The 27,581-nt window shown below is 51.5% G+C and overlaps 1 protein-coding gene across 4 annotated transcripts in view; it reads left to right on the top strand.

Annotated features, from left to right (window-relative positions):
- Nucleotides 1-27,581, top strand: part of LOC141157324 (ankyrin repeat domain-containing protein 54-like) — a 436,436-nt gene that overhangs the window by 172,792 nt on the left and 236,063 nt on the right. The window lies entirely within an intron of this gene.

The raw sequence follows: 27,581 nt of genomic DNA, 5'->3' as shown, positions 1-27,581 counted from the left end.
TTACAGTTGTGTAGGCCACATTAGCTCATATTAAAGTCTAGTCCACACTTTAGAAAATTAGTGTTTCTTATTCCTGTTAGCAGCTGTTCAGGTATAAGCACACTAAGCCCTTAGTACTTTTCTGCCTATCTTTATCAGTCTACCAAGATGAAGAAGGCAAGGAGTAAGGCGCATGAGCGTGGAGTTTCTGCAGGGAGAGGACGTGGGGATTCTGTGCCTGCTGCGGGCACCAGTGACTCAGCATCCCCCAGTTTTACCAGGCAACAGTCCTTTATGCGCAGCTTTGTAGGAGGTCGCTCTACCCCACTGCTGCGGGAGGACCAAATTGAAGCCGTTGTCGGATGGATGGCAGCTAACGCATCGACTTCAATTAGTTCCAGATCCTCTCAGGTCCTGAGCACTGAAGAGCACCCATCTGTCTCTTCACCACCTGCCAAATTGCCCAGGCAGTCAGAGAGCCCTGGACAGGAGCCATCTCTACTTCTGTTCTCTGAATCTCTTGGCTTGGAAAGAGGGGGCCAGCCAAGCAAAATTCTAGAATTAGAAGAAGAGGTAGTATGCAGTGATGCGCAACTGCTTTGTCTCTCTGAATCTGAAGAGGCGGGAGGGCCAGTGCCTATGGTCAGCACACCTCAGTACGCATCTGATGATGAGACTCAGGTGCCACTTTCTGGTACGTACTGTGCTCTCGAGACTACCCAGGAGAAGCAGTTGTTTCAAGAGGGTTGTGTAGATGATGAGGTCCTTGACCCATCATGGCGTGAGGTACAGGAAGGTGGTGGGAGCAGCTCTGAGGAAGAGATTCCCCGAACGGCCCAGAAAGGAGGGAGAGGGAGGGGGCAGACTTGGTTGCCTATAGCCTCCACTTCGGCACCCATTAGGAGCATGCATCTTCCAAAACCCAAAACTGGCGCTCCCAACACTTGCAGTGCCTGGTCCTTTTTTGACACAGTTGCAGATGACATTTGCTTTGTCAATTGCAAGCTGTGTAATCAGAAAGTGAAAAGAGGGAAAAGTGTCAGCAACCTCAATACCACAAATATGTGGAAACATGTGCGGACCAAGCACGTGGTGGAGTTACAAAAATACACTGAAGACCTAGGCCAACCTACAGCGCCACCTACCACCTCTTCAGCTCGTGTTGTAGCCTCTTCCTCCAGCTCACACACAGCTGGTTCGGCTTCCTCACAGGATCGCCATGGAAGAACCTCTGGCACTGTTGTACAGAGACACAGTGTCATTCCACACACAGCACCACGTTCCCTGTCATCCTCACACTCCCAGGCCAGTCTACAGCCATCGTTAGCACAGGCATGGGAGGAAAGGCGCCCATACTCGGCAAACCACCCCATAGCACAGGCTCTGAATGCTGGCATTGCAAAACTACTGTCCCTTGAAATGCTATCATTCAGGCTGGTGGAGACTGACACCTTCCGTAACTTGATGGCATTGGCAGTCCCACAATACAACGTGCCCAGCCGCTTTTATTTCAGCAGGCAAGCCGTCCCTGCCCTGCAACAGCATGTGGAGGGAAAAATTAAACATGCGCTACAAAACGCCGTCAGTAGCAAGGTCCACCTGACCACCGATGCGTGGACAGGGACGATACCTTTCCCTCACTGCCCATTGGGTAAATGTTGTGGAGCCGGGTACTGATCTTGAGAGTGGCGCTGTACGTGTTCTGCCAACTCCAAGGATTGCAGGAATCCAGTCTGTAGACATTGACTCCTCCTCGTACTCCAGTTACTCTGAATCAGCGCTGCAGGAGCCGTCACGGTCTACCTCCACATCGACCCGTGAACACCTGTTACGACCGATATGAGCACAGCCGTGGCCAAACGTTAACAGGCCGTATTGAAATTAATTTCTTTGGGGAATCGAAGCCACACAGCGCAGGAGCTCTTGAATGCCATCAAGCAGCCGAGCGACGTGTGGTTTGTGCCAGCGAATCTCCAGCCAGGCATGGTAGTATGTGACAATGGCCGAAATCTGGTTGCAGCTCTGGGCCTAGGCAACCTCACTCACATCCCATGTCTGGCACATGTGCTCAACTTGGTCGTGCAGAGTTTTTTGAAGGACTATCTGGATCTTGATGCACTGCTGCACAAGGTCCGCATAGAGTGCGCTCACTTGCGGCGTTCCAGCATCGCAAGATCGTGCATTGCAGCTCTGCAGCGCCGATTACGCCTTCCAGAACATCGCATCATATGTGACCTACCCACCAGGTGGAATTCAACGTTACATATGTTGGAGAGGTTGTGTGAGCAGCAGGCAGCAGTAATGGAGTACCAGCTGCAGCAGGCACAAACAAGTCGCACTGCGCGCCGTTCACACTTCACCACCACTGAGTGGGCCTCTATGAAGGACATCTGCCACGTTTTACGTGCCTTCGATTATTCCATGCAGATGATGCACTAGTCAGCGTGACTATCCTCCTTATCTGCCTGCTTGAAAAAACACTGCAAGTGACGCGCCCCTGGGCCTGAGTCGCGCAGCGTTGCGCACGCGGGAGCCTACCCGGAGCCGGATCTGATAGGGGTAGTAGTCTCGTGGCGGTGACCCGGTCCGTGCCCAGGGAGTCAAGCTGAGTGGCAGAGTTTAGCAGAAGATGGTACGGTGTTCGACTACGCCACCCGTTGAATGCGGCTATGAGGCCGCCGCTGCAGGGCAGACTGCTGAGGCCGGTGGTACGATTGTGCAGCGTAGATGGTATAACCGCCAACGGGAGGGGTATGGCCTCAGGGCAGCCGACGTGTTTGAAGGGGGTAGCAGAATAGCATGCAGGTAGCATGAACCACTCAGAGACGGTGCGGTGTAGTTCAGGGTCTTTACTGATGGCAAAGGTAGACCCTCCCGGAGTACTGGCTAGCGATCGGGGCCTGGTCAGTCCGTGAGCAGATGGAATCTCCCCTGGCCAGGTGGAGTTGTAGGCCTCCCCAACTAATCGTACTCTTCTGGCTACCTTGCTAGAGGCTGGTAAAAGTAACCCACGTCCCTGAGTGTACCGTGTGGTGCTCACCCGTATGGCCGGTGACTGGGGGCCTTCTGGTAGCTTCCGCTCCACGACGGCGGTGCTGGTCCCTTGCGTGTGACCGTGCCTTCGGGTTTCTTGGCCAGAGGACCTGAAATCCCCTGCCGGGCGGTTTCTGCTGCTGGGTAAGGATTAGTCCCCACAGCCTCGGACTCCGGGTCCGGTCAGAACTCTTCAATCAGGGCGAGCTCTACAGCTTCCAGCCCCTGATCCCTTTTAGCACTGCTCCCACTGAGCTCCTGATCTTTCTTTCCTATAGCTGCTCCTCTCCAGACCAGACTATGTCTCTGTCTGGGACTCCTCTTCTTCTCTTTCTCTTCTCTTTCTCTTCTCTTTCTCTTCTCTTTCTCACTAACCCTGCCTCAGCCCTAGTTTTATATAGGGGAAGTTCTTCCCCTCCCAGGACTGGGCAGGAGGTGTGGCATGCATAGGATTCCTGACCAGGAGACCTCCCACCTGCTCACAGACGTAATATTGCTATTACTGTGGAAACCAGACCCCTGGGGTGCCACATTCCCCCCTAGTGAAATTTAGCACTCCGGGACTAAACATACTTTTGTAAACATAACAAGTTATAAACAGAAACAGTACAATAAAGAAAAACACATTAGGATGGTCACGGCGTGTCCGCAACCGGGTGCAGTTTTTGAAGAAAACCAAGGGTGTCCATTTCACCAAGGAACAGGGAGCCGTAACCAGGTAGGGGTATGTCCTGCCCCGAGTCCTTAACAGTCTTTAGTCCATTCCTGGGTTACGCTCCAAACATATGTACAAAGGATTCCGGATAATCCCTAAACGACACCTATAAAATAACTAAAAATACACAATTATTTACAGGCAACAATAAACAGATAAATACAAATAAAACAGTTGAGCAGTTTAAATCCTCCAACGTACGGGCAACTGGCCTCTAGTGGCTCTAGTGGACCTACGGAGCTTACTGACTGGTCCTGAGCTACAAGGTGTAGGAGCTGTCAAAGGTAAACTGGGCAGCTGTCTACGGGCTCTTTGGCTCACTAGGGGTACGGCAGGCTCACTATAAGCAGAGGGTTGATCCTCCTGGTCTGCTTGTGTGGGGTCTTCTGCCTCCTGGACCGGCTGCTCTTCCAGCTCTACCTGTTTCTCCGTAGGCACTTGGGATGCTGGTTGGAGGAAGGTGAGGACGGGTACCACAACAGCGCCATTTACTTGAGTCCAAGACCGAGGGAAGTCTCCGAGTACAGTACTAACCATATCCTCCCTTTCCTCTACGGGTTGAGGATTTTCTTGATCTTCTTCAGGGTTTCGTAACTGCTCGGGACACTTCTTCAGATGATCTCGGGATACAATGGCTGTGGTTTCTCCTCCATCCTTACTGATTGTGCAAACTTTCGGGTTCTCATGGCTTGAGGGCAGTACGGTGTACGGGTCCTTCTCCCACTGGTCGTCCAACTTGTGGAGCCGTCTCTTCCTCTTCAAGACCTGCTCTCCAGGTACCAGGGGAACAGCGGGAGCATATTGGTTGTAAGTCTTCTCCTGTCTTTCTCTAGCTTGACAGAGACTTCGCTCCATGCTCTCCTGTACTTTCCGGTACTGCTGCTGCCTCTCTGTGTCCCAGTCTGCTTCTGGTGAAGTGTCCTCGGGTGTCAGGACTCCCATCTCCAGATCAACAGGGAGCTTACCAGGTCTTGCTCTCATTAGGTAAGCCGGGGTACAGTTGGTAGAACCTACCGGGATGTGGTTGTATAGGTCCACCAGATCAGGCAGTTTCTCAGGCCACAGATTGCGTTCTTCCAGGGGCAATGTTTTCAGAAGGTCTATCACCGCCTGGTTCATTTTCTCACAGAGTCCATTGGTTTGCGGATGATAGCGTGTTGTTCTTATCTTCCGGCAGCCATACAGAGTGCAGAACTCCTGGAAGACTTCCGCTTCAAAGGCAGGTCCTTGGTCCGTCAGCACCTGCTCTGGGTATCCGTGTGGACGGCAGAAGTGCTGCTGTAAGGCTCTAGCTGCTGTTTGAGCCGTTAAGTCCTTGACCGGGACCACCACCAGGAACCGGGAGTAATGATCTACGATTGTGAGGGCGTAGACATACCCAGATCTGCTTGGAGCCAGTTTCACATGGTCCAGGGCTACCAGTTCCAGTGGCTGTCGGGTGATGATGGGCTGCAAGGGAGTCTTCTGGCTGGCACGGTCCTTCCTTCTTAGGTGGCACGGTCCACAGTCTCTGCACCACCTCTCGATGGTTCCTCTCATGCCTACCCAGTGGAACCGCCCGCGCAGCAGGAACTCCAGCTTCTTCCATCCGAAGTGCCCAGCTCCGTCGTGGTATGCCTCCAGTACCATAGCCGCGTCTCTTCTTGGCACCACTACTTGCCAGATCAGTTCATGCGTCCGGGAGTTAACCATTCTGCGGCACAACTTCCCCTTGTAAAGGAACAGTCGACTCTTCTCAGCCCACAGTTGCTTGGTCTCCTCCGGAGCGTCTGGGTCAAGGCGGGCATCTGGCTGAGTCAGCATCTCCTTCACCAGTCGGACGGCTGGGTCACTGTCTTGCGTTTCCGCCCAGTTGTAATGAGGTAAGGGGTTGAACGTAGCGGATTGCTTACCCCTTACACGGTGGGAATACTGGATAGTCCCATGACGGTGGAACGCGGGGAGCTCAACTTCTTCCAATTCCTCTGGATCTTCCCCTACGTCCGGTAGGTTTGGCATTCTGGACAGGGCATCCGCGTTGGTATTGGAGCGTCCTGCCCGGTATTTGATCGTGAACTCATAGTTGGACAGGCGGGCCATCCATCTCTGCTCCAGGGCACCGAGTCTTGCCGTATCCAGGTGTGTCAACGGGTTGTTATCCGTGTACACGGTGAACCGGGAAGAGGCGAGGTAGTGCTTAAAGCGTTCGGTGACTGCCCACACCACTGCCAGGAATTCTAGCTTGAATGAGCTGTAATTCTCAGGGTTTCTTTCGGTGGGTCGCAGTTTTCGGCTGGCGTAAGCAATTACCCGTTCCTTCCCCTGCTGGATCTGGGACAGTACGGCTCCTAGCCCGATGTTACTTGCGTCGGTGTAGAGGATAAAGGGCTGGCTGTAATCAGGGTACGCCAGGATTTCATCCCCCGTGAGGGCCATCTTCAGCTGGCGGAAGGACTCTTCTTCCAACTTCTCCCATCTGAAGGGCGGCTTCTGGTTCTTGGCCTTCCTGGACTGGCCTATCAGGAGGTCCTGCATAGGAGCTGCCTTTTTGGTGAAACCGGGAATGAACCTTCGGTAGTAGCCTACCAACCCGAGGAACTGCCGCACTTCCTTTACGCTGGAGGGGCTTGGCCATTCCTTAATTGCTGTGATCTTATCAGGGTCGGGAGCCACTCCGTCAGCACTCACCACGTGTCCCAGGTACTGCACCTTTGGTTTCAGGAGGTGACACTTGGAGGGTTTCACCTTTAGGCCGTAGTTTGCCAGGGCTTCGAACACTTCTGCCAGGTGTTTCAGTTGGTCCTCGTAGGTCTTGGAGTAGACGATTACATCTTCCAGGTATAACAGGACCGTCTCGAAGTTTCGGTGTCCCAGACAGCATTCCATCAACCGTTGGAAGGTTCCTGGTGCGTTGCAGAGTCCGAACGGCATGCAGGTAAACTCACTAAGTCCCATCGGGGTGGTGAATGCGGTCTTCTCCCGGTCCACCTCTGCTACAGGAACCTGCCAGTACCCGCTAGTGAGATCCAAAGTAGAGAAGAAGTTAGCAGATTTTAAAGCAGCCAAAGACTCCTCTATCCTTGGTAAGGGGTACGCATCTTTGTGCGTGATACGGTTGATTTTCCGGTAATCTACACACATTCTCATGGTGTTGTCTTTCTTTTTAACCAAGACCAGTGGAGCTGCCCAGGGGCTACAGCTATCCCTGATTACCTCAGCCTCCTTCATGTCTCTAAGCATCCCCTTGGCGTGTTGGTAGTGTGCAGGGGGTACGGGTCGGTATCTCTCCTTTATGGGAGGATGGTCTCCCGTGGGGATATGATGTTCTACCCCTTTTACTCGCCCGAAGTCTAACGGGTGTTTACTAAACACTCTCTCGTACTCTTGAACCACCCGATAGACTCCCTGTTTCTGGTGTGAGGGAGTGGAGTCAGTACCCAAATGTAGTTGCTGACACCAGTCCTCTATTGTTTTCTTAGAGCCGTTACCTTCCTCTGGATGAAATGGAGGCAAGGGTTCCACGGACTGTACAGAATTTTGATTGATGGTATACAATTTGGCTAGCGTAGCATACCGGGGCAGGTACACTTCCCTTTTCCCGATGTTTATTATGCGAACGGGCACCCTCCCATGGCGTACATCAACCACCCCCCGTGCTGTCAAAATGATGGGCCTACTGTCTGAGTAGACGGGTTCTACCATTGCTTGGTAGTCTCTACCTCTTAGACCAATAGCTGCCCGGCACCAAATCATCATTTCACTCTTTGGGGGCATGGCAATAGGGAAAGGGTCACACATTCTCACGCTACCAATCTCACCACCGGAGAGTTCCACCTGTTGCCGCCGCATCAGTCCCCGGATCTCTTTTTGGAGCACTCGCTGCTGGCCGGAGCTGGCGTTCTTGGCAATCTGCTGTAAAATGAAAATCACCTCTGCAAGACAATTTTCAATCACATTAGTTCCTAGAGTTATCTTTGGGTGACTCTCGCGCTTGTCAATGTCTACAATGATCAGTCCCTGTGCTGCCAGTTCGACTCTACCGACTTTAATGGTCATCTCTTTGAATCCGATCTGTGGCACGGGTTGACCATTGCTTGCGATGATACTCAAGTCGTCGTCAGGGTAGCGGGTTATATCCGAGTCATTCCAGTACTGCTTAAAGAGCACGTACGGGATGGTGGTGACCTGTGACCCGGTGTCAAGTAGGGCACTCATAGGAATGCCATCCAGTACTACAGGCAAGACTGGACGTCCTCCCACGTATTTGTCACGCCAGTTCGATGGGCCTGGTGATCTTATTCCCAGGGGTTGGCCCTCTACCCCAGGTTGTGCCAGTTTAAAGGACAGTACCTTGCCATATGCCCGGGTTGATTGCAGCGGCGGCAGATGGGTTGTCCGTCCTCGTTGTATCGGTCGCTGAGTCTTCCTCTGGCCGGTGGGGTCCTCCTTGGTCGACGCCATGGGATGTCCTCCGGTCCGGATGCCAGCTGGATCTTCCCTGGAGCAGCAACCTGTAAAGACTGCACAGTTCGGGTTAGCGCAGCAACGCTTTTAGCTAGCTCTTGGACCTGATGGTGCAGGTCTGGAGCCGGGTCATTGTTCAAAGCCTGCACATCAGCTCCCACAGGCCCTGCCGACAAGGGCGCCACCTCCTGGTGGTAAGCGGTAGTAGGGCGCCTGTGGGTCACAACGCCACCCGGTGCTGGTTCTCGGAGCACCCGAATGGCTCTGTCCTTGAACTGTGCAAAGTCCAGATGAGGATCCTGTAAGGCCATTGCCCGCAACTGGGTTCGGTGGGCATTGCAATATAGTCCCTCTATAAATTGTTCGGTCAACAGCCTGTCCTCGTTTCTCACGCCGTCAGGGTCGGTCTGCTTAATGGCTCTCAGGGCCTCTTGTAGGTTTAGTGCATAGTCCCTTATATTCTCATGTGTTCGCTGTTTGCACCCATAGAATATAAGCTTAATCTCAGCTGAGGTGCGGGTATCAAAGGTGTCCTTCAGCCGGGTTAATATCCCTGCTACAGTCCTCCTCCCAGGTGGCCAGGACTTTACCTCCCTTTGGGCTGCCCCGGTTAGTTGGGCCACCAGGATGCTCACTTTTTGCTCTTCTGTGAGGGGGTACACCTGGAAGAGGCTATCCAGCTTTTCTCTAAAGTCATTCAGGGTATGTGACTCCCCTGAGTACTGGGGTAGCCAGGCTGCCCCCGGGATATAGGGCATCGTGAAAGGCATGACCGCTGCAGCGGTGGCGCTGGCGGTGGCTGTGGCAGTGAAGCTCTCCTCCGTATCCGACATCCTCCTCCCCCCTAGTGGACCGTGGCCTACCTTGCGATGATCCTCTTCCGTAGGCCGCGGCTCCGCAGTGGATCGTCAGGGTCAAGGACCTTCCGTCGCGCTCCTGTGACGTCGGCGTCTGCTGGGCTCCTTCCAGGACCTTACGCAACGTCCGGACGTGAGGCGGAGCTTCAGTTCTCGCGCGCTTTCGGAGTCCACGCCCCTCTTCTTCCCGCGCGGCGTCTTCAAGATGGCGTCCAACGGCGGGAAAACTCCACGGATGGCGGGAAGAAGGCAGAAGATGGCGTCCAATGGCGGGAAAACTCCACGGATGGCGGGAAGAAGGTAGAAGATGGCGTCGGATGGCGGGAATCTTCACCACAGGTAAGTTTGAAAGTCTCTTTTTCAGGCACGCAGTACCCGGTGGTTGCGGGCACGGAATCCTGCCGACTACGCCAAAGTTGACGCGCCCCTGGGCCTGAGTCGCGCAGCGTTGCGCACGCTGGAGCCTACCCGAAGCCGGATCTGATAGGGGTAGTAGTCTCGTGGCGGTGACCCGGTCCGTGCCCAGGGAGTCAAGCTGAGTGGCAGAGTTTAGCAGAAGATGATACGGTGTTCGACTGCGCCACCCTTTGAATGCGGCTATGAGGCCGCCGCTGCAGGGCAGACCGCTGAGGCCGGTGGTACGATTGTGCAGCGTAGATGGTATAACCCCCAACGGGAGGGGTATGGCCTCAGGGCAGCCGACGTGTTTGAAGGGGGTAGCAGAATAGCATGCAGGTAGCAGGAACCACTCAGAGACGGTGCGGTGTAGTTCAGGGTCTTTACTGATGGCAAAGGTAGACCCTCCCGGAGTACTGGCTAGCGATCGGGGCCTGGTCAGTCCATGAGCAGATGGAATCTCCCCTGGCCAGGTGGAGTTGTAGGCCTCCCCAACTAATCGTACTCTTCTGGCTACCTTGCTAGAGGCTGGTAAAAGTAACCCACGTCCCTAAGTGTACCGTGTGGTGCTCACCCGTATGGCCGGTGACTCGGGGCCTTCTGGTAGCTTCCGCTCCACGACGGCGGTGCTGGTCCCTTGCGTGTGACCGTGCCTTCGGGTTTCTTGGCCAGAGGACCTGAAATCCCCTGCCGGGCGGTTTCTGCTGCTGGGTAAGGATTAGTCCCCACAGCCTCGGACTCCGGGTCCGGTCAGAACTCTTCAATCAGGGCGAGCTCTACAGCTTCCAGCCCCTGATCCCTTTTAGCACTGCTCCCACTGAGCTCCTGATCTTTCTTTCCTATAGCTGCTCCTCTCCAGACCAGACTATGTCTCTGTCTGGGACTCCTCTTCTTCTCTTTCTCTTCTCTTTCTCACTAACCCTGCCTCAGCCCTAGTTTTATATAGGGGAAGTTCTTCCCCTCCCAGGACTGGGCAGGAGGTGTGGCATGCATAGGATTCCTGACCAGGAGACCTCCCACCTGCTCACAGACGTAATATTGCTATTACTGTGGAAACCAGACCCCTGGGGTGCCACACAAGCACTAAGGGAGGAGGATTTGGAAGAGGTGCAGGATGAGGAGTCACAAATGCCATCTGCTTCTGTACAGTCTGCGCAACGTGGTTCCTCACAAAGGCCTAGGCAGGGGACACTTTGTGAGGAGGATGAGGAGGAGTCAATGGAGGAGGAAGACATCTCTCCAGAGGAATGGAGGTACACAATGCTCTAGTAGTCAGTATCTAGAGCCAGGGTGGGGTGATGCAGAGCAGGCAGAGATCACGCCTGAAGCAGGGGACAGCGTTTCTTGGCCAGTTGGCAGTCTGCAGCACATGGTTGATTTCATGCTGTAGTGCCTGAGAAACGACCGCCGCATCGCCCACAATCTCAACACGGCTGATTATTAGGTGTCCACCCTCCTAGATCCTCGCTACCGGGACAACTTACAAAGCCTCATAACACCGTTGAACCGGGAGCGTAAAATGCGGGAGTACCAAGACACACTGGTGCATTCCATCATGTTCTCCATTCCACCCGAGAGCAGTGCTGCTAGTGCTTTACAAAGCAGCTCAGTGCGTCGAGGCAGTGGAGGAAGCTCTGCACAAAGAGGGAGCAGAACCAGCGCCTCAGCACAAGGCAAGACCAGTATGGCCCAAATGTGGCAAAGTTTTGTGTCCCCGCCACAAATGTCTACACCATCACAGACGGCTCCAGTCAGCAGGAGGCAACGTTTCCGTCAGATGGTGACAGACTACATGTCTTGCCCTCTCAGTGTACTCCCAGATGGCTCTTCCCCCTTCAAGTTTTGGGTCTCTAAGCTGGATACATGGCCAGAGCTTAGCCAGTATGCATTGGAGGTGCTGGCTTGCCCTGCTGCTAGTGTATTATCGGAACGCGTCTTTAGTGCCGCAGGTGGTGTACTAACAGACCGTCGCATGCGACTATCCTCCGATAACGTTGACCGGCTTACTTTTCTGAAAATGAACAAGGCCTGGATCTCGCATGACTTTGCCAGTCCTCTTCCAGATTAAATAATTGGTTGTCAACAGTATCCAGGTCTCCTGTTGTGTTCATGTTTCTACCACCTGAAATGTAATCCCTGGGCTCCAACACCGCTAGTTGCTGCTCAGAAGTGCTGTCTGCATAGTCAACATTTCTCCAGTATTATTGGGGTTCAGTAACGTCAGCTGATCCCCTGCTGTGTGTCCGGCAATTTCTCCTGCTCTGTCCACATTGTCACTAACACTGATTTTAAAGTTGCTCCAATTAGGCCTCTGTCTGGCTCCTCTCTGTTTTCAGTATTTACCCTGGGTTCCAGCACCGCCAGCTGTTTTCCTGCAGTGTCTTTGGCACCGGTACTCCCTCCAGCCCATCCTGGTTCCAGCACGCCAGTTGTTTCCAGGTAGTGTCAACGTCACTTTGCCTCCAATACGTTGTCCTGTCGTGTTGCGGTCGGGTTAGCCGACTCTATGGTGCCTGCAGTTTAGGTGACTCCTATGTGAGCTGCTGGATCTGGCAATGAAGGCTGGTTCCATAGTGCCAATAGACAAGCACCCCCTGTAGGACTGTGGGTTTCGGTAACTCCGGCCGGCTCACGGCCTTGCAACTTTTTTTTTCATGGGTACCTTCCGCTGCCCATCCGAGTTCCAGTACCATCAGCTGGTTCTCGGCAGTGCCTTTGGCTTAGGTGCCTCCTTCTCGGTATCCGAGTTCCACCAACGTCTGCTGGTCCTTGGTAGTGGTTTCTGGCACAGGTACATCCTGCTTAGTAACCGGGTTCCAGTACCGTCAGCTGGTCCTCGGTAGTTCCATTGGCTCTTGTACCTTCTGCTACCCATCCAGGTTCCAGTACCGTCAACTGGTTCCAGGCAGTGCCTCAGCCTTCTTGTACCTTCTGCTACATTTCCAAGTTCAAGCTTTTTGAAATGGTTTTTGGTAATCACTCTGGATCTCCCTGACGAGGACCCCGAAGACGAGGACCCTGAAGACCACCCCGAAGACGACGAGGATCCCCAAGACGACCCCGAAGACCACCCCGAAGACGACGACCCTGAAGACGACGACCCTGAAGACCACCCCGAATATGAGGACCCCGAAGACGGCGACCCTGAAGACCACCCCAAAGAAGACCAAGAAGATGACCCTGAAGAAGATGACCAAGAGGACAAAGAACAAGAAGACAACCACCAAGATACAGAAGAACAAGAGACAGAAGACCAAGAAGCAGAAGAACAAGAAGCTGCAGAACAAAAAGCAGAACATTAAGCATAAGACTAAAAATCAGAGCAAAAGATATTATCTAAATTATAAGCAGAAGAAGACTAAGCAGTGTATGGGGTGAGTCTGTTCCTCCTCATGGTGCCCCTGGAAAAGACCTGCTGCTGCAGGCCAAACTGAACGCGGACAAATCCTGTTGTAAATCTTTTGTGACAGGCAGAACGGAAGGTGTAATCTTCAAACTTTCATAGATAACAATTACAGCAATGCCGGTCACAAATAAGAATATGATGAAGAAGTAGAATATGAAGAAGAAGAATAGTTGAATAAGAAGAATATGAAGAATGTGAAAAAAAAGAATAATAGGAAGAAGGTGAAGAAGAAGAAGATGAATAAGGTGAAGAAGAAGTTGATGAAAAAGATGCTGCTGCTGAGGATGATGAAGGAGAAAGTGTGGGAGAAGTAAAAAAGAAGGTGAAGAGCATGGAAGTAATGAAACATAAATATCTGACAAAATATAAAAAAGCTTAACATAGTCAATATCTTTGTAATTCCGAACGTCTTAAAAAAAATATTAATTCCTGCTATTCCATTTGATTGGGCTAAACCTCTATGCCTTTAATGTCTCCTCCACCTCCCCCAATACATTCTACATTATTCTTAGTTGTTTTCCTTCATGTAGAATTAACCTACAAGGAAAGAAAGGGTTTATTTTCATTCCGATATTTGTGTCCCATTGACTTGCATTGGTTTCCGGTATCGGAATCGGCGATATCCGATATTTTTTGGGTATCGGGCTGATCTAATCCGATCCGATATTTCTCGATATCGGAAGGTATAGCTCAACACTAGTAATAAACGCTCAGTACTGCTACATAAAAATCTTAAAATATTTGCAACAGAGTCGATGGGATGTCAAGATTAGATTACCAGGGGGTGTGGCCTGCAAGACAAGGTGGCAGCAGCTTAACTGCATAGCTCCAGCCAGCCAGGATTAAAACCAGCAAAAAGCAGCACACAGCATCGTCCTACAGCCTATTACCTAACAGCCAGTGGCGGCAGAACACCCAGGGCCCATGATGACCAGGGGAAGGTCTCAAAAAAGAGGATCCCCGGCAAGATTGGAGGCTTTCTTCCAGAGGGGACAAACAACAAGAACAGTGAGTAAGATGGCACCTGCCTCTCCTGCAACTTCTTCACACTCCTCAGGGGGAGAGGAAGCAGAGAATGTGAAACACAGCAGCAGGGATAATGAGCCCACAGCACCAATGACAAGGGCAGATATGCAAGAATTTCTGGCTGCAATTCGCTCCTCCATGAGGGAAGATATGCAGGCAATGTTGCAGGAGATAAAATGGGAGATTACTTCCATAGGGGATCGCACTTCCCACATTGAAAACAAGATGGAAGAATATGCCAGAACGATCAATGCCTTGGTAGATGAAAATGAGGCACTCAGGGAAGAGATGTCTCGAGTCACTGATAAAGTTTATGACTTAGAAGATAGATCCAGACGTAACAATGTGAGGCTTAGGGGAATCCCTGAAGAAGTGCCAGATAAGGATCTCTCTGAGTTCATGCGACGCTTCCTGGTGGCTGTATTACCTGAGGTTGCCCCTAATGAATTAATGGTGGACAGGATTCACAGAACACCGAAGCCGAGACACGTAGATCCTACCCTGCCTAGAGATACCTTGGCACACATTCATTTCTTCACTACGAAGGACATGTTCCTATACCAATTAAGGAAAACCCCCAGGCTGCCTGAGGAATTTCAAAATCTGCAGGTCTTTCCAGATATTTCTGCGGCTACCCTGGCAAAGAGAAGAGAATTTGCCCATGTGTGCAGGGCATTGAGAGAGGCCGGCATACGGTATAGATGGGGATTCAACCCAGTAAAACTACTAATACTCCGTGACAGTGGCGTGGTAGCGTGTTTTACCCCTAAACAAGGGGAAGAGAAATTGGTTTCCTGGAAGATTGCCTATGTTCCTAGACAACCTGCTAAGGGCAAGAAAATTGCGTAGAAATGGGTATCGACCTGAAAGAGAGGCGAGGACGCTATCCTGGCTGAGATGGAGCTGTTAGAGGATTGCTGACCTTTTTTTTTTTCCCTTTGTTCTTGTTGTTCGGCGGAAGCCTTCTAGTTGGTGATCCTCTGGACTGTGAGAAATCTTGCTGAGTGACAGCGAGATTTGAAAATCTCACGGGACCCCGTGGTCAGATTTATGTCTGAAGAATTTACTTTTTTGACTGAAGTTTTCTCTATGTTTTTTTCTGCGGACTTTTTTCCGCTGTGTTTTTTCCTTCTTTTTACAGTTTTTATTTTTTTTCCAATTTAACTTGAGGTATATTTCCCCTATTGATGTAACTGCTGATCGTTCTAAGAACATATGTGCTTTTTTCAGTGAATGGCTCATGAGGGGTAGTGTTGGGTGGGTTGGGGTGGGGGAGGGGGAGGGGGGAGAGAAAAATTGGATTTTTGTATGCGGCTCATAACAATTTCCTCCTTTATGTGTAACTATGAGTATACAATTTCTCTCGTTGAATGTGAAAGGGTTAAATTCACCTGCCAAACGCTCTATGTTGTGAAGGGAGGTGAGGAAATCGAAGGCAGACATTGTGTGTCTGCAGGAGACGCATTTATTGGCAGCTGATAATCATAGATTGCATCAGGCACAATTCCCCCATATATTCTTTGCAAATGCCCAGACTCAGACAGCAGGAATCTGTATTATGATAAAAAATTCGGTGGCCTTCCAGAACATTCAGATGTGTGCAGACCCCATGGGTAGATACTTGGTGTTGGTGTGTACATTGAATGGGACCCCTCATACGATTTCAGCACTATACGCCCCAAATTCTGCCCAGCTCCCATTTGTGCGAAAAGTCCTCTCTACCATTTCAACACTTAAACAAGGGGAGGTTATTGTATGCAGGGATTTTAACATGCCAATGGATGGTACTTTAGACTGCTCATCTAGATTGGGTCGCCCTCGGAGAGAATTGGGCAAGTTGGTCCATGAATTTGGTCTGCACGATTTTTGGAGATACTCTCATGTCAGTGAAAGGGACTATACTTTTCATTCTCTCCGACATGGGTCACATAGTAGGATTGACTTATGTGGCACCCCAGGGGTCTGGTTTCCACAGTAACAGCAATGTTATGTCTGAGAGCAGGTGGGAGGTCTCTTGGTCAGGGATCCTATGCATGCCACGCCTCCTGCCCAGTCCTGGGAGGGGAAGAACTTCCCCTATATAAACCTAGGGCTGAGGCAGGGTTAGTGAGTAGAGAAGAAGTAGAGACAGAGAAGCAGATATAGGAAAAGAACATCAGGAGCTCTGTGGGAGCAGTGCTACAAGGAGTCAGGGGCTGGCAGCTGCAGAGCTCGCCCTGACTGAGAAGTTACCACCGGACCCGGAGTCCGAGGCTGTGGGGACTAATCCTTACCCAGCAGCAGAAACCGACCGGCAGGGGATTTCAGGTCCTCTGGCCAAGAAACCCGAAGGCACGGTCACACGCGTGGGACCAGCACCGCCGTCGTGGAGCGGAAGCCACTAGAAGGCCCCGAGTCACCGGCCATACGGGTGAGCACCACACGGTACACTCAGGGACGTGGGCTACTTTTACCCGCCTCTAGCAAGGTAGCCAGAAGAGTACAATTAGTTGGGGAGGCCTACAACTCCACCTGGCCAGGGGAGATCCCATCTGCTCAAGGACTGACCAGGCCCCAATCGCTAGCCAGTACTCCGGGAGGGTCTATCTTTGTCACCAGTAAAGACCCTGAACTACACCGCATCGTCTCTGAGTGGTTCCTACTACCCCCATCATCCACGTCGGCTGCCCTGAGGCCATACCCCTCCCGTTGGGGGTTATACCATCCACGCTGCACCATCCTTCCACCGGCCTCAGCGGTCTGCCCTGCAGCGGCAGCTCCATAGCTGCATTCAACGGGTGGCGTAGTCGTCCTACATCTACTGCTACTACTCAGCCACACAGTTTGACTCCCTGGGCACGGACCGGGTCACCGCCACGAGACTACTACCCCCAACAGGCCCGGCTCCGGGTAGTCCCCGCGTGCGCAACGCTACACCAAGTAGGCCCAGGGGCGCGTCAGCTTTTGGCGTAGTCGGCAGGATTTCGTGCCCGCAACCACCGGGTACTGCGTGCCTGAAAAAGACTGTTCAAACTTACCAGTGGTGAAGATTCCCGCCATCCGTGGAGGTTTCCCGCCATCCGGCGCCATCTTCTACCTTCTTCCCGCCATCCGCGAAGTTTTCCCGCCATCCGGCGCCATCTTCTGCCTTCTTCCCGCCATCCGTGGAGTTTTCCCGCCGTTGGACGCCATCTTGAAGACGCCGCGCGGGAAGAAGAGGGGCGTGGACTCCGAAAGCGCGCGAGAACTGAAGCCCCGCCTCACGTCCGGACGTTGCGTAAGGTCCTGGAAGGAGCCCAGCAGACGCCGACGTCACAGGAGCGCGACGGAAGGTCCTCAACCCTGACGATCCACTGCGGAGCCACGGCCTACGGAAGAGGATCATCGCAAGGTAGGCCACGGTCCACTAAGGGGGGAGGAAGATGTCGGATACGGAGGAGAGCTTCACTGCCTCAACCCCCGCCAGCGCCACCGCTGCTGCAGTCATGCCTTTCACCATGCCCTATTTCCCAGGAGCAGCCTGGCTACCCCAGTACTCAGGGGAGTCACATACCCTGCATGACTTTAGAGAAAAGCTGGATAGCCTCTTCCAGGTGTACCCCCTCACAGAAGAGCAAAAAGTGAGCATCCTGGTGGCCCAACTAACCGGGGCAGCCCAAAGGGAGGTAAAGTCCTGGCCACCTGGGAGGAGGACTGTCGCAGGGATACTAACCCGGCTGAGGGACACCTTTGATACCCGCACCTCAGCCGAGATTAAGCTTAGATTCTATGGGTGCAAGCAGCGAGCACATGAGAATATAAGGGACTATGCACTAAACCTACAAGAGGCCCTGAGAGCCATTAAGCAGACCGACCCTGACAGCGTGGGAAAAGAGGACAGGCTGCTGACCGAGCAATTTATAGAGGGACTATATTGCAATGTCCACCGAACCCAGTTGCGGGCCATAGCCTTACAGGATCCTCATCTGGACTTTGCACAGTTCAAGGACAGAGCCATCCGGGTGCTCCGAGAACCGGCACCGGGTGGCGTTGTGACCCACAGGCGCCCTACTACCGCTTACCACCAGGAGGCGGCGCCCTTGTCGGCAGGGCCTGTGGGGGCTGATGCGCAGGCTTTGAACAATGACCCGGCTCCGGACCAGCACCATCAGGTCCAAGAGCTAGCTAAAAGCGTTGCTGCGCTAACCCGAACTGTGCAGTCTTTACAGGTTTCCACTTCAGGGAAGATCCAGCTGGCATCCGGACCGGAGGACATCCCGTGGCGTCGACCAAGGAGGACCCCACCGGCCAGAGGAAGACCCAGCGACCGATACAACGAGGACGGACAACCCATCTGCCGCCGCTGCAATCAACCCGGACATATGGCAAGGTACTGTCCTTTAAACTGGCACAACCTGGGGTAGAGGGCCAACCCCCAGGAAAAAGATCACCAGGCCCATCGAACTGGCGCGACAAATATGTGGGAGGACGTCCAGTCTTGCCTGTGGTACTGGATGGCATCCCTATGAGTGCCCTACTGGACACCGGGTCACAGGTCACCACCATCCCGTACGTGCTCTTCAAGCAGTACTGGAATGACTCGGATATAACCCGCTATCCAGATGATGACTTGAGTATCATCGCCAGTAATGGTCAGCCCGTGCCACAGATCGGATTTAAAGAAATGACCATTAAAATCGGTAGAGTCGAACTGGCAGCACAGGGACTGATCATTGTAGACATTGACAAGCGCGAGAGTCACCCAAAGATAACTCTAGGAACTAATGTGATTGAAAATTGTCTTGCAGAGGTGATTTTCATTTTACAGCAGGTTGCCAAGAACGCCAGCTCCGGCCAGCAGCGAGTGCTCCAGAAAGAGATCCGGGCACTGATGCGACGGCAACAGGTGGAACTCTCCGGTGGTGAGATTGGTAGCGTAAGAATGTGTGACCCTTTCCCTATTGCCATGCCCCCGAAAAGTGAAATGATGATTTGGTGCCGGGCAGCTATTGGTCTAAGAGGTAGAGACTACCAAGCAATGGTAGAACCCGTCTACTCAGACAGTAGGCCCACCATTTTGACAGCACGGGGGGTAGTTGATGTACGCCATGGGAGGGTGCCCGTTCGTATAATAAATATCGGGAAAAGGGAAGTATACCTGCCCCGGTATGCTACGCTAGCCAAATTATATACTATCAACCAAAATTCTATACAGTCTGTGGAACCCTTGCCTCCATCTCACCCGGAGGAAGGTAACGGCTCTACGAAAATAATGGAGGATTGGTGTCAGCAACTACATTTGGGTACTGACTCCACTCCCTCCCACCAGAAACAGGGAGTCTACCGGGTGGTTCGAGAGTACGAGAGAGTGTTTAGTAAACACCCGTTAGACTTCGGGCGAGTCAAGAGGGTAGAACACCACATCCCCACGGGAGACCATCCTCCCATAAAAGAGAGGTATCGACCCGTACCCCCTGCACACTACCAACACGCCAAGGGGATGCTTAGAGACATGAAGGAGGCTGGGGTAATCAGGGATAGCTGTAGCCCCTGGGCAGCTCCACTAGTCTTAGTCAAAAAGAAAGACAACACCATGAGGATGTGTGTAGATTACCGGAAAATCAACCGTATCACACACAAGGATGCGTACCCCTTACCAAGGATAGAGGAGTCTTTGGCTGCTTTAAGATCTGCTAACTTCTTCTCTACCTTGGATCTCACTAGTGGGTACTGGCAGGTTCCTGTAGCAGAGGCGGACCGGGAGAAGACCGCATTCACCACCCCGATGGGACTTAGCGAGTTTACCTGCATGCCGTTCGGACTCTGCAACGCACCAGGAACCTTCCAACGATTAATGGAGTGCTGTCTGGGCCACAGAAACTTCGAGACGGTCCTGCTGTACCTGGACGATGTCATCGTATATTCCAAGACGTATGAGGACCACCTGAAACACCTGGCGGAAGTGTTCGAAGCCCTGGCAAGCTATGGCCTAAAGGTGAAACCCTCCAAGTGTCACCTCCTGAAACCAAAGGTGCAGTACCTGGGACACGTGGTGAGCGCTGATGGAGTGGCTCCCGACCCTGATAAGATCACCGCAATTAAGGAATGGCCAAGTCCCTCCAGTGTAAAGGAAGTGCGGCAGTTCCTCGGGTTGGTAGGCTATTACCGCAGATTCATCCCCGGTTTCACCAAAAAGGCAGCTCCTATGCAGGACCTCCTGATAGGCCAGTCCCGGAAGGCCAAGAACCAGAAGCCACCCTTCAGATGGGAGAAGTTAGAAGAAGAGTCCTTCCGCCAGCTGAAGATGGCCCTCACGGGGGATGAAATCCTGGCGTACCCTGATTACAGCCAGCCCTTTATCCTCTACACCGACGCAAGTAACATCGGGCTAGGAGCCGTGCTGTCCCAGATCCAGCAGGGGAAAGAACGAGTAATCGCTTACGCCAGCCGAAAACTGCGACCCACCGAGAGAAACCCTGAGAATTACAGCTCATTTAAGCTAGAGTTCCTGGCAGTGGTGTGGGCAGTCACCGAACACTTTAAGCACTACCTCGCTTCTTCCCGGTTCACCGTATACACGGATAACAACCCGTTGACACACCTGGACACGGCAAGACTCGGTGCCCTAGAGCAGAGATGGATGGCCCGTCTGTCCAACTACGAGTTCACAATCAAATACCGGGCAGGACGCTCCAATACCAACGCGGACGCCCTGTCCAGGATGCCAAACCTACCGGACGTAGGAGAAGATCCAGAGGGACTGGAAGAAGTCGAACTCCCCGCGTTCCACCGTCATGGGACTATCCAGTATTCCCATCGGGTAAGGAGTAAGCAAGCCGCTACGTTTAACCCCTTGCCTCACTACAACTGGGAGGAAACGCACTGACAGTGACCCTGCCGTCCGACTGGTGAAGGAGATGCTGACTCGGCCAGAGGCTCGCCTTGACCCAGACGCTCCGGAGGAAGCCAAGCAACTGTGGGCTGAGAAGAGTCGACTGTTCCTTTATAAGGGGAAGTTGTGCCGCCGAATGGTTAACTCCTGGACGCATGAACTAATCTGGCAAGTAGTGGTGCCACGAAGAGACGCAGCCGTGGTGATGGAGGCATACCACGACGGGGCTGGACACTTCGGATGGAAGAAGCTGGAGTTCCTGCTGCGCGGGCGGTTCCACTGGGTAGGCATGAGGGGAACCATCGAGAGGTGGTGCAGAGACTGTGGCCCGTGCAACCTAAGAAGGAAGGACCGTGCCAGCCAGAAGACTCCCCTGCAGTCCATCGTCACCCGGCAGCCGTTGGAACTGGTAGCCTTGGATCATGTAAAACTGACCCCAAGCAGAAGTGGCTACGTCTACGCACTAACCATCGTGGATCACTACTCCCGGTTCTTGGTTGTCGTCCCCGTCAAGGACTTAACCGCTCGAACAGCAGCTAGAGCCTTCCAGCAGCATTTCTGCCGTCCACACGGGTACCCGGACCGAGTGTTGACAGACCAGGGACCTGCCTTTGAAGCTGAGGTCTTCCAAGAATTCTGCACTCTGTATGTCTGCTGGAAGATAAGGACGACACCCTATCATCCGCAAACTAATGGACTTTGTGAGAAAATGAACCAGGTGGTGATAGATCTTCTGAAAACATTGCCCCTGGAAGAACGCAGTCTGTGGCCTGAGAGGCTGCCCGACCTAGTGGACCTATACAACCACATCCCGGTAGGTTCCACCAACTGTACCCCGGCTTACCTGATGAGGGCAAGACCTGGTAAGCTACCTGTTGACCTGGAGATGGGAGTCCTGACACCCGAGGACACTTCACCAGAAGCAGACTGGGACACAGAGAGGCAGCAGCAGTACCGGAAAGTACAGGAGAGCGTGGAGCGAAGTCTCTGTCAAGCTAGGGAAAGACAAGAGAAAACTTACAACCAGTATGCTCCCGCTGTTCCCCTGGTACCCGGAGAGCAGGTCTTGAAGAGGAAAAGGCGGCTCCACAAGTTGGACGACCAGTGGGAGAAGGACCCGTACATCGTACTGCCCTCAAGCCACGACAACCCAAAGGTCTGTACCATCAGTAAAGACGGAGGGGAAACCACAACCATTGTATCCCGGGATTACCTGAAGAAGTGTCCCGAACAGCTACGGAACCCTGAAGAGGAACAAGAAGACCCTCGACCCGTAGAGGAAAGGGAAGATATGGTTAGTACTGTGCTCGGAGACTTCCCTCGGTCTTGGACTCAAGTCAATGGCGCAGTTGTGGTACCCGTACTCACCTTCCTCCAACCAGCATCCCAATCACCTACGGAGCAACAGGTAGAGCTGGAAGAACAGCCGGTCCAGGAGGCAGAAGACCCCACACCAGCAGACCAGGAGGATCAACCCTCTGCTTATAGTGAACCTGCCATGCCTCTAGTGAGCCAAAGGGCCCATGGACAGCTGCCCAGTTTACCCTTGACAGTTCCTACACCCTGTAGTTCGGGGCTAGACAGTCAGCTCCGTAGGTCCACTAGGGCCAGTTACCCGCACGTTGGAGGATTTGAAGTGTATAAGTTGTTTTATTTATGGTTACCTGTTTTTCTTGTTACTTGTAAATAATTATGTGTTTCTAGTTATTTTTAGGAGTCCTTGGTGGATTTACCGGGAATCCTTGTACAATTGGTTGGAGCGTAACCTAAGAATGGACTAAAGACTGTTAAGGACTCGGGGCAGGACAGACCCCTACCTGGTTACGTCTCCCTGTTTTGGTGAAATGGACACCTTGCTTTTCTTCAAAACTGCACCCGGTTGCGGACACGCCGTAACCATCTTTATGTGTTTTTCTTATTGTATTATTATTGTTTATACCTTGTTATGTTTTTCTAAAAATATGTTTAGTCCCGGAGTACTAAATTTCACTACGGGGGAATGTGGCACCCCAGGGGTCTGGTTTCCACAGTAACAGCAATGTTATGTCTGAGAGCAGGTGGGAGGTCTCTTGGTCAGGGATCCTATGCATGCCACGCCTCCTGCCCAGTCCTGGGAGGGGAAGAACTTCCCCTATATAAACCTAGGGCTGAGGCAGGGTTAGTGAGTAGAGAAGAAGTAGAGACAGAGAAGCAGATATAGGAAAAGAACATCAGGAGCTCTGTGGGAGCAGTGCTACAAGGAGTCAGGGGCTGGCAGCTGCAGAGCTCGCCCTGACTGAGAAGTTACCACCGGACCCGGAGTCCGAGGCTGTGGGGACTAATCCTTACCCAGCAGCAGAAACCGACCGGCAGGGGATTTCAGGTCCTCTGGCCAAGAAACCCGAAGGCACGGTCACACGCGTGGGACCAGCACCGCCGTCGTGGAGCGGAAGCCACTAGAAGGCCCCGAGTCACCGGCCATACGGGTGAGCACCACACGGTACACTCAGGGACGTGGGCTACTTTTACCCGCCTCTAGCAAGGTAGCCAGAAGAGTACAATTAGTTGGGGAGGCCTACAACTCCGCCTGGCCAGGGGAGATCCCATCTGCTCAAGGACTGACCAGGCCCCAATCGCTAGCCAGTACTCCGGGAGGGTCTATCTTTGTCACCAGTAAAGACCCTGAACTACACCGCATCGTCTCTGAGTGGTTCCTACTACCCCCATCATCCACGTCGGCTGCCCTGAGGCCATACCCCTCCCGTTGGGGGTTATACCATCCACGCTGCACCATCCTTCCACCGGCCTCAGCGGTCTGCCCTGCAGCGGCAGCTCCATAGCTGCATTCAACGGGTGGCGTAGTCGTCCTACATCTACTGCTACTACTCAGCCACACAGTTTGACTCCCTGGGCACGGACCGGGTCACCGCCACGAGACTACTACCCCCAACAGGCCCGGCTCCGGGTAGTCCCCGCGTGCGCAACGCTACACCAAGTAGGCCCAGGGGCGCGTCACTTACTCCTAGTAGACAATAGAGCTCTCAATAGATGTATATCTGCGGAGGTTGGAACGATTACTTGGTCTGACCACGCACCGATCTACCCGTGTACATCTTGCGCACCAATTCAACCCAACACCACACTGGCGACTAAACACCTCTTTATTATTGAATGACTCTATAATGACAAAAGCAACAGCAGAATTGACATCTTATTTTGAATTAAATGACAATGGCACAGTTTCCAACGAGACTTTATGGACAGCGCACAAAGCGGTGATACTGGGAGTCTTCTTACAACAAGCGTCACAATTGAAAAGAAAGAGGAAGCAACATAGTAATGACCTCCTGACTGAGTTGGAAAAGCTAGAAATATTAAATAAAACCTCCCCCTCACCGGCTACCACTGAGGCCATATATCAGCTCAGATTTAAACTGCGCTCTGATATGCTGGCAGTATATGAATATAACCTCCGCAAGTTCCAACTTAGTCACTATGCCATGGGAGATAGGCCGGGAGCCGTTTTGGCCAGGCGGGTCAAGAAAAGGGCTGCAAAATCCAGAATAGATCATCTACGGGACTCGAAAGGGTTGATAGCCAGAAGTCCGAAGGACATAGCTACAGTCTTTGCTGCATACTATAGATCTTTATATAACCTAAAAGATGATGTTGATACCCCACAGCCACAACAGATATTGATCAATATTTGAGTGATTTGAAGCTCCCGAAGGTTTCCCGGGAACAGTTACAAATATTGAATGCCCCCTTCACAGAAGTAGAACTGAAAGATGTTATTAATTCATCCAAATGTCACAAGACCCCTGGCCCAGACGGCATGGCTAATGAGTACTATCGTGGTTTCCAAAAAATTCTTACCCCATACCTTATCAGGTTATATAATACCTGGAGAGACTCGGGAAAGGTAGCAGTACCTAATTTGGAGGCTACGATCGTCAAATTGCCTTAGCCTAGAAAGACCCCCGATTCTCCAGGTAATTTTAGACCAATAGCACTTTTGAATAGTGATGTAAAGATCTTTACCAAGCTCTTTGGCTGTTAGACTAAATCGTGTCGTTCCTTCCCTGATATCCTCGGATCAAGTTGGTTTTGTAGCTGGTAGGGAAGCTAAAGATTGTACGAGGAGGATGTTGGATCTGATCAGATCAGAGTGGCAGAGTTGAGCGACCTCCCCAGTGCACTCCTGTCGCTAGATGCTGAGAAAGCGTTTGATAGGGTGCACTGGGGATACCTTAAAAGTGTTTTGCTTAAATTTGGACTAAAAGGACCTATTCTGTCTGCTATTAACGCATTGTACTCCACTCCTTCCGCTAAGGTTTTGACGTCTGGTTTCCTCTCTGAATCCTTCCCCATAACAAATGGGACATGGCAGGGCTGCCCCTTATCTCCAGTCATATTTGCTTTATGTATGGAGCCCTTGGCTGAAAAGATTAGAAATAACTCAGAGATTTCGGGCATCTCGGTGGGGGGGGGTCCTCCCACAAAATCGGTCTTTATGCAGACGATGTGGTTATCCCGTGCACTGATCTGGACAGGTCCTTCTCTGCCATTATGTCCGATCTCAAAACGTTTACGAACATCTCGTATTATAAACTGAATGTAGCTAAGATGGTTGTCCTGACGATTTTTGTTCCGTTGTCACTTAGGCAAAGACTGGAAGGGGCATACCCTTTTCAGTGGGCGCAGGAAGGAATGACGTTTTTGAGTATCAGCTTAACCCTTTCAAAACAATTAGTGGAAGTAAATTTTACTAGACTGATAAATACGGTGCGGGAGGAGCTGGCGGTATTACAAAACGTTGTTGCATCGTGGATAGCCAGGATAAATATTTTTAAAGTGAAGGTCCTTCCAAAAATGTTATACTATTTTAGGTGTATCCCAATTAAATCCCTTCTAAAATCATAAATACCCTTCAAAGACTGGCTAATAATTACGTTTGGGACAATAGGAGACCGAGGGTGTCTGGTAGACTTTTGTATTATCCATATGACATGGGAGGGATGGGCATGCCCAATCTCATAGCCTACTATACAGCGGCGGTCTTGACGGGAATCAGGGACTGGTGGAACATGGACAGTGGCCACAAATGGTTGCAAATAGAGTACTTACTTGCCCGAAACCATTCTACCAGATTGATATTGGAGACAGAAGTAGTGAAGCGAAGCACTATGGTCGCCGTGTTACCAACATCGGAGGCTACTATGCATTGTTGGAGGAATTTGGCATCCAAACTGCTGTTACTCCCCAGGACTGAGATCTCTTTACGAGCTCTAGAATATCATATTCCATATATTAACCTTCAACGTTGGGTGACAGCTGGAGTTCAATCGCTAGCAGACCTGTTGGAGGACAATGTAATAATTCCTTTTGATAAACTAGTTATGAGATTCCCGGACCTACGGCCCTTGTTTTACCAGTATTGCCAAATAAGGCATTTACTTCACTCTACACAGACATCCCCCTTTTTTATTCTACCTAAGGATAAAAGAGCTATGGGTTATTTTCTCCACTCTAAGACCGGTTCTAAGGGGGTTTCTATACTTTATAGGGCTCTAAACGACCCAGATCTGGACGATAAATTGACGTATATGACTCGTTGGGAACGGGATCTAAGAATTTCGACGGACCCTCAGGACTGACGGGATGGTTTGGATGAGGTCCAGCGAGTTTCGTCGTGTTTAAACCACCTAGAGCAGCTTAAAAAGACGCACATGAGGTGGTACTACTACCCGGCACAGATGGTACACTTCGGGTCTGAATCATCATCTTTATGTTGGAGAGGATGCAATGGGGAAGGCTCGTTGGGCCACATGTGATGGTTTTGTCCAAAACTTCAATCACTATGGGGGGCATTGGATAATTTGATATGGGATGTACTGGGGACTCACCTGGAGATAACACCTAGTATGGGAATACTTCATATAGGATTAATGGATGTCACCTGGGAAATTAGAGGAATTTTGTCACATATTCTGATCGCAGTTAGATCAGCTATCGCGGCTAAATGGAAAGGAATGGGCATCCCTACGGTGGGGGAGATAGTGACCAGACTAATCACGAACTGTCAATATGAAAGGGCTCTGGCACACACACTCAAGGCAAAGAAGAAAACTGATAAAATATGGGAACCTTGGATAAACAGCCCATTGTTTATACATGGGAACGTTGAGGAAGCGGGATATTTTGTGCGCCGTTCTGAGTTTGGGTGACGCGCGGGACGATTCTGGGCCCCTCTCCCTACCTTGCACCTCCGATCTTGCAATAGAGAAAATATGAGCCATGCGACATTCACAGCTCACAGTGAGCTTGGTGCCTGTAGGCGGGTGTATACTGCGGAGGAGGAGCCATTTTCATTTTTTTGCATAGTGTCAACCTCCTAGCGACAGCAGCATACACCCATGGTCCTGTGTCCCCCAATGAAGCGATAGAGAAATATGAGCCATGCGACATTCACAGCACTTACGGATATAAATTATTTCTCACAACCATCTAATATATGGGGAGTTTAATGTAATTAATCCATTTTTTTTCTTTTATGGATATGTATTTTCCTTTTATTTTATTTTTATACTGTTCATTTTGTACATTTTGTAAGCCCAGAGGTTGGGGCACAGTTTTGGGCATATGTTGGCCCTATAGATTGTATGTTCTGATTTTTGTGCAAAATTCAATAAACACATTGTTTAAAAAAAAAAAAGGATTAGATTACCTAAGATTAGCGTGCCTACACAAACTACGTGGTGCAGAAAACATGGCTAAAGGCAGAAAAACATTTACTCTGTAAACTGGTTTTGAAAGTTTTTAGATTTTTTATTAAAACATTTAAGTTCACTTGATAGCGCCAGCAATGTGTGGGGAGATGTAGGTTGACCTTCAGTC

This window comes from Phyllobates terribilis, unplaced genomic scaffold, assembly GCF_046119375.1.
Source record: "Phyllobates terribilis strain yellow unplaced genomic scaffold, ASM4611937v1 Scaffold_8__6_contigs__length_399053987, whole genome shotgun sequence".
NCBI classification, from domain to species: Eukaryota; Metazoa; Chordata; class Amphibia; order Anura; family Dendrobatidae; genus Phyllobates; species Phyllobates terribilis.
Note: the sequence above shows the minus strand (reverse complement) of the source record. Positions and strands in the feature narration are given on the sequence as shown.